The sequence below is a fragment of the Thalia democratica genome, chromosome 2 (assembly GCF_965202585.1).
Source record: "Thalia democratica chromosome 2, ktThaDemo2.hap1.1, whole genome shotgun sequence".
NCBI classification, from domain to species: domain Eukaryota; kingdom Metazoa; phylum Chordata; class Thaliacea; order Salpida; family Salpidae; genus Thalia; species Thalia democratica.
The window spans coordinates 33976147-33983818 of NC_139166.1; positions in this window are offsets into that span (position 1 = coordinate 33976147).

Below are 7672 nucleotides of genomic sequence, written 5' to 3' on the forward strand. Positions count from 1 at the left end.
TTCAAAAACCTTTTTATTTTTAAGCTTTCTGTTTGCTTTTAGTGCTAATATAAATAATTTTTATGTAAGAATATAACTTATATTGTGCAACAGCAACTTGTATGAAAAAAAAAATTGTAAAGCATGTGCTGTAGTAAAATCTCATTGGCTAGTCTCACATGGTTGTAGTAAAATCGTCATAAGAATTTTTTGTGTTTTAAATCGCAGCACCTAATTCGCTCAATAAATTATGATTTAAATTAGCAATTATTAGTCGTAAACAGAATTAAGAATTTGCTTGATTAGTAAGCTATCCCAGCGGTCGTCAAGCTAATCAAAATGTGTGTATACCAAGCTGCAAAATATAAAATCGGTGCACCCAAAGATCTAATTTAATAAGCGTCGCTAGTGGTGGGACTACATAAACACTTTCATTAGTGCATTTCTCCTTAAAAGTAATAACTAAGTTTTTATTTACATGCAAACCATTTAACAACTGAAGCGGAAACTTTTTATTTGGTCCTCTTTTTAATTGACCTCTTTATTTGTTTTACATTATTTTTACAATGATATTTTAGTTAAATGGCTTTGACTTACATACTTATTTATTGAACACTTCTCCGCAATTACCACAAAATCCCCAGTTAGTATTCTTTAAATACTTTATTAAATATTAACTACATACTTAATCTAACTTTATGTATTTTTTTTGTAATTACAAAATTTCATGCACCCCTAAATGAGTTTAGTGTACCCTAAAAATTTCGTGCATCCCAAAAAAAGTTTCGTGCACACTAGTGTGCCCCAGTGTACACCTTCACGACCATTGAGCTATCCTATAGTTTAAGATTTGAGCCATTTTTAAAGATTATTTTTGTAGAAACAAATTAGTTATCTATATTAAAACCTTCTTTAGCTTCCGAACAAATCTAGATTTAGGACTGATTTTCTTGGGAGCCGATCATTTCTAACCCGCTATCATTTTTGACTCGTTCACTTCTAACCCGATCATTTCTAACCCGATCACTTCTAACCCGATCGTTTCTAACCCGATCACTTTTAACCTGATGATTTCTGACCCGATCATTTTTAACCCGGTCACTTCTAACCCGATCACTTTTAACAAGATCATGTCTAATCTGATCATTTCTAACCCGATCACATCTAACCCGATCACTTCTAACCCGATCGTTTCTAACCCATTCTACTTTTCTTTTCTTTTTTTCATCTGGATTTCAAGCAAAATCAAACTAGTCTTAATAAAGTTATTAAAACAATTTTATTTTTAGTTTCTCTAAAACATTATGGTTTTAATGTGTTACGTAAAAAATATTTTTAGCAAAAAATTTCATATTAGTATTACCTTAACATAAGTTTAATTTATTTTTAATACCTCATTTTTTGATATTTCATTCTACACATAATTTCAATTTTTTTCGTTAATTCATATTTTTTGTTCTTTCAATCTACTTAAAAGAAGTTTTTCGTTAATCATATACAATTCACTAAATCGTTTACTATACATACAATTTTATGAACTCTCCGTTGTATGATTTTAAAGTACGCAGTTATAACTTTATTTGAGTTGGATCTTATAATAATTCACGTAACTATAATAATTTTAACATAAGTAAATTTTTAAAAGTAAACCTTTACAATTGTATTATTCAGATACAAAAGCCTTTATATTACGGTCTAAAAACTACATTGTAAGTCTGTTGTAAGTGTTGAATTATTGCTGACTAATGTATTATTGTTTTATAGTAGATTAGTTTTAAGTTTTATTTTAATAACTTTTACAAATTGTTCTACAACTTGCATAAGCCTTTTTAGATAATGCAATTCAAACAAACACTAGGAAAAACTAAATACTTTTGTTATATTAAGTGAAAAAGCATGATTTTTAGGTTTAACCTAGATATTAAAACGGGAACGGGTCACTTTTGCACGAAGACACTTTTGCACGAGGGGACACTTTTGCACGGCGACTCTTATGCACGAAAGTCACTTTTGCACGGTCGACACTTTAGCACAAGGGGACACTTTTGCACGGAGGGTCACTTTTGCACGTTGGTCAATTTTGCACGCAGGGTTATTTTTGCACGGCGTCATTTTTGCACGGCGACATTTTTACACGTCAAAACTTTCTCGACGACGTTACATTTGCATGGTGATATTTTTGCAAAGCGTCACTTTTGCACGGCGTTATGTTTTCACGGATATACTTATAAACTGCAAAAATTTTAAACAATCAGTCAATTTTGAACGAAGCTTCACTTTTGAACGCTTCTAAATTTTATATTCTCAAATAAAAGTTTTAATATTTTTTTTTGTCATCTTAAATAATATTCGCTATCAAACGCAAGTTGTTTTGAATGAATAAAATCTTCTACCAATCGAACACAGCTTTACAATATTCCTTAGATGTAATTAACGATTAGCTTAAGTAAATCAAACTAAACTTAAACCTAATTAAATGTCAAGTTCTGAATACTAAAAAAAAAACACTACTATCTCTACTTTTGTTTTTAAAATAAACAGTATCAACTTATATTACAACTTAAGTGTTTAATGATCTTTGAGTTTTCATTGCTAAAAGTTTTAAATGGAATCACCATATTAATTACGTTTACCGAACTGCATCAACTAAATTTTTTTCAAGATTTAAAAAGCTTTCAGTCTCTGGATATAAACAGCCTTAATAATTTTTTTCCTATTTAAACTCGCCCTAAGTTAAAATATAAAACACTAATTTGTTCTACACAACTAAAAAATATATTAACTATATAGAATCTGTTCAAATAAAATATACCATATTAGTCTTCAACCGCTGCAATATTTCAATAATGAGACTTGGCAGAAGTCTTTTTTTATCGGTCAGTTGAAATATGGAACAAACTTCCAAATGAATTAGTTTCTTGCAAAAAATTTAAAGAATTTCGATTAAAGTAAAAAAATTTTTATCTGAATTATATTTGTGTTAGTAAAATTAATAAGTAATTTTTATCATCTGTTGATTTAATTTTAAGCTTTAGCTTTGTTTAAAGTTTAATTTTATTAGCAGCACCTTTACTCTATTAATGATGAGTCATTTTCAATGTATTTAATGATTATTCATTTGGCCAGTCTTTTTATTAATGTTCTTGGAGCGTTAAGTTTTTGTTTATGTTGTTAGTCAATGCATTTAAACATTTGATGTTGATCGTTCTACATCAAAGCGTAAATAAGTATAAGTTTGTGGTTAAAATTTTTCTTTTTATGTTAACCTAAAATTTTTATATCAAATTATGTTTTTATCTTTGTTAAATTAATAAACTATTTATGTTAATTTCTTTTTTCTTTATGTGTCTTTAAGTTTAAGTGGTCTAGGTTTGATGCCTAGGTCTATCATATGGACAATAAACTTGTAACTGTATAGTAAAATATATAAAAAGTCATATTTGATGATTAGTATATACAAATTCAAAAAAACTAGAACAATTTATTTACACTTAAAGTTTTTTTTTATCCTAGTTTCTAAATAACTTAAATTTTTTGTCTCTTGTATGAATCTTTTATAAATAAGTTTATTTTATCTTTTCTTTAGTTTGTTTCTAACATTTACTTTTACTGCTTAAGATTTTAAATATTTCATTTTTGCCTTTAATAGTAGTATGTTGTAAAATTTTAGTTTCTTTTTATGATACAGAGTTGGTACTAGCTAAAAAACTTTTAATCGGCCTGCATGCATAATTGATGTTTCGTGCAAAAAAGTCATCGTGCCAAAATGTCGCTGTGCAAAAATTTCATTGTAAAAATATGAAGTTGTGCAAAAGTATCGTTGTGCAACAATGCTGCCGTAAAAAATTGTCATCGTGAAAAAATGTCGCCGTGAAAAAGTGTCTCCTCGTGCAAAAATGACGCTGCGCAAAAGTGACGACCGTGTAAAAGTGTCTACTCGTGCCAAATTGACGCCTTGCAAAAGTGTCATCTCGTGCAAAAGTAACCCTACGTGCAAAAGAGTCGCCATGCAAAAGTGTGCCCTCGTGCAAAAGTGACTATCCGTGCAAAAGTGTCGCCGTGCAAAAGTGTCCCATTGTGCTAAAGTGACCCTTCGTGCAAAAGTGACGCTCGTACAAAAGTGACACCCACCCTATCAAAACAGTTATTTCATATAACAAACCGCAAAAGTATGTTACGTCGATTGACCGTCTTGATTTCACATCATTAATAAACTCCTACTTAGTCCTAGAGCAAAAAAAGTCACTAGTATATAAACAGACATGTTTATTTGTATAACAAGTCCGAGGTTAATCAAATCTCGCCCAGGTAATCTTTTTTAAAACCTTCAGTTAAATCTATATAATATACAAAATTTTTCAATTACGACTTTAATTGATACTTTAGTTGACAAAGATTTCTTTAAAATTTACTTTATTATGAACAGTTGAAATAACGTAAGTAAAAACGAAATAAGTACTGAAAAAAATTTATAGAAAAATTTATTGAAGAACATTTTGAAATAGAGTAATAAATTAATTATAGTTAAATTAAGTATAACTAGGAGCAAAAGTTTATAAAAACTCCATCAAGTTCTTTGTTTTCTTTTATCAACTATTTTTTCAGACGATTACACACGCAACATATCTAATTTTTATTTATAACATTAAAGCCAGCTTGAAGTCTATTGACTTTATTTTCGGTGTTTTTTGCACCTCTAAATTTCTATAAATGTCATGAGTTTTTTATTCATTAGAAATTTAAACCTATATTAGAATTTCACAATACAAAAAAATGTAATTATTTTATTATAAGTTTTTAAGCTATATAAATTAATCAAATAACTTATATTTATACTTCATATTTAATTATCGCTAATAATCTTAAGTTTTTGTGTTTTTGGAAACCTGTGAAACAATAACTTTTAAAAGATATCAAGAAATTTTTTAAAGAAGTTTCTACTATTAATCGTGAGAAACTGTTTTTGCAATTTTAAATTTTGAAAACTTTTAAATTTTTATGTTAAATGTAAATCTATTTTGCTCTATATACATCATAGTTTGAAAAAAAAAAGCAAAATAATAAGTTTTCGACACTTAACTTTTATAGTTAAGTTTATTATATAATATATCTTGTTCAATCTTTAAATATAGTTTACCAATGGCTAAAAGAAAATTAAGTTTTAGTAAATGAAAGGTTTTCGATATTAAAAAAACGTCTTCCTTAAATTTTGACTTATTAAACAGTATACACTTTCGTTTTAAGAACTTAGAGTTTAATAATGATAATTTTAAATGAAACCACCATACTAAATGCGAGTACTAAATTCTTTTAACTGTATTATTTCAAGTTTCATATATACTGATATTAATATTCTTAAAAAGTTGTATTTCATATAAATTCGCCCTAAATTTGAATGAAACTTACCAATCTGGTCTCCATTCTTGAAAAATGTATATTAACCATATAGAATCTTTTTAAAGAAAAAGTACAGAGTAGTCTTTAACGGCTGCAATACTCATTATAATTCTTACATTGATGACTATCAAAACTTAATATTTAATCTTTAGAATTCAAAAGACTTATACTTTTCCTAATGCTTTTTAAAACTAATTAACTACAGTTAATTTATAAACAATTTTTAAACCTAAAAAAATGATTAATTACCATGAAAAAAAAAAACAAAAAATTCATGCAGTTATAATTATCTTTTAATTTAAATGTGGAGTTAGCTTTCAAACAAAAATAATTTTTGCAATAAAAATTGAACAACTTTGATTTAAGTTTACTTGATCAAGATAAAATACTTTATACTAGAAACTATCAGTAATTTAACAAGTTTTTAAATTTATAAATCATTGATTTATTATGTAGAATTTGGTTAATTCTTTAGTTTGATTTAATTAGCAGCGCCTTTCCTCTGTAAATAATGAACCGTTTTTCAATATTTTCAATAGGTATTTATTTGACTTGTATTCTTAATGTGCTTTAAACTTTAAATTTTAAATTTAGTGGTTAGTTAATGAACTTAAACTCCAGTACCTTAATTCCAATAATGTTTATTTTAATTGTATCGATTATTCTTTGGTAAAGCGACAAAAATAATTGATAAAAAAACAATGAAATACCAAACGGTTCAAAAAATGTACAGAACCTAACTCTAAAAGTCAGGATGTGTATATCCTGTTGATTTTTGAACAAGAACAAGTTTTATTCATGAACTTTTGTAGTTTGTTTGAATTCTGACGTTCTAGTTGTTCTAATTGTATTTTACAAAAGTAATCATAAGCCTTATTTTAATGAAGAAGTGCGTGATTCAGACTATCTTGCTGATTGCTGCGTTAAAATCATTGAAATAGTTTACTAAATCGTCTCAATATGTGTTGCTGAATTTTTAAGAGAAGGTTTTATACTGAAAATAAATTGGAATTTAATTCTAAAATTAAAGATTGTGCAGTTGTGTTTGGTTCAGTTTAAAATTACTGATTGATGTAAGAATTGATGTTAAACTTGCTTATTAGGGAGTTAAAAAGAAATTTTGTCAATAAACATTCTCCTTCAAATCATAAATAAGTCAATTAGTATTATACTAAAGTGTTGATTTCTTTTGCTGTTAATCAATAAATATTAAATAAAACTGTAGTTTTTGATTTTAAGGTATATAAATCTTCGTCTCTTTATTAAGTGTCAATCAGTTTAAGTGGTCCAAATTTTGATGCCTCGGTCTAGCGTAGGATAACAAACCTCCAATAGCAATAATTATCAAAAATTAAATTTTTATTTTAAACAATGCAAACTAATTTTCATAAAAAAAACAACTTTGTTGAGATTAATTTGTTTTTAAAACAAACCCTTACTTTAAAACAATAATAAACAAACATATTAATAAAGATCGGGTTAATAATTTTCAGGTTAGATCGGGTTAGATATGATCGAGTTAGATATTATAGAGTTAGAAATGATGGGGTTAGAAATGATCTAGTTAGAAATGATCGGGTTAGAAATGATCTCGTTAGAAATGATCGAAATAGAAGTGATCGGGTTAGAAGTGATAGGGTTAGAAGTGACCGGGTTAGAAATGATCGGGTTAGAAATCATCAGGTTAAAAGTGATCGGGTTAGAAGTAATCGAGTTATAAGTGATCGGGTTAGAAGTGATCGGGTTGTCGCTAACCAGGATTCTACTTATACAATGTTAGGGGCCTGGTTTATAACGCAGCGTGCGCTTTAACTTGTATAATAGATATCTCCAGAATAACAAGTAAACTATAATTGATTTAAATAAACTAATATGACTTACTTACTATTTACGAAAGGTTTAATAAATAAGTGTCTTAAACTAATTTAAACGTAGTACGAGTCTGTGATAATTATTATACTTATAATGAAATTGCGAAACAAAAAGGTGATAAAAATACTATACAACATAAAGCCAATGCATCGAGTTATAAATTCTTTTAAAAGACTTAAATACATGAATCAAAGAAGCTGAAACTAAGTGTTTATTTAAATTCATAAAGTGTTTTGAAAGCGAACTAAACTCGATAACCAACATTGGAACCATTAACAACTAAATGCAGCGAAAAGCCGCCATGACTTAAGTTGGCTGCTACGCAGCCGAAACTAAAAGCTGATTTTACGCGCTTTTTTTCAATTTATACTCCGCTTGAGAGAAAAGAAGAAAATAAATAAGAGACAATTACAGCGAGAGCGGC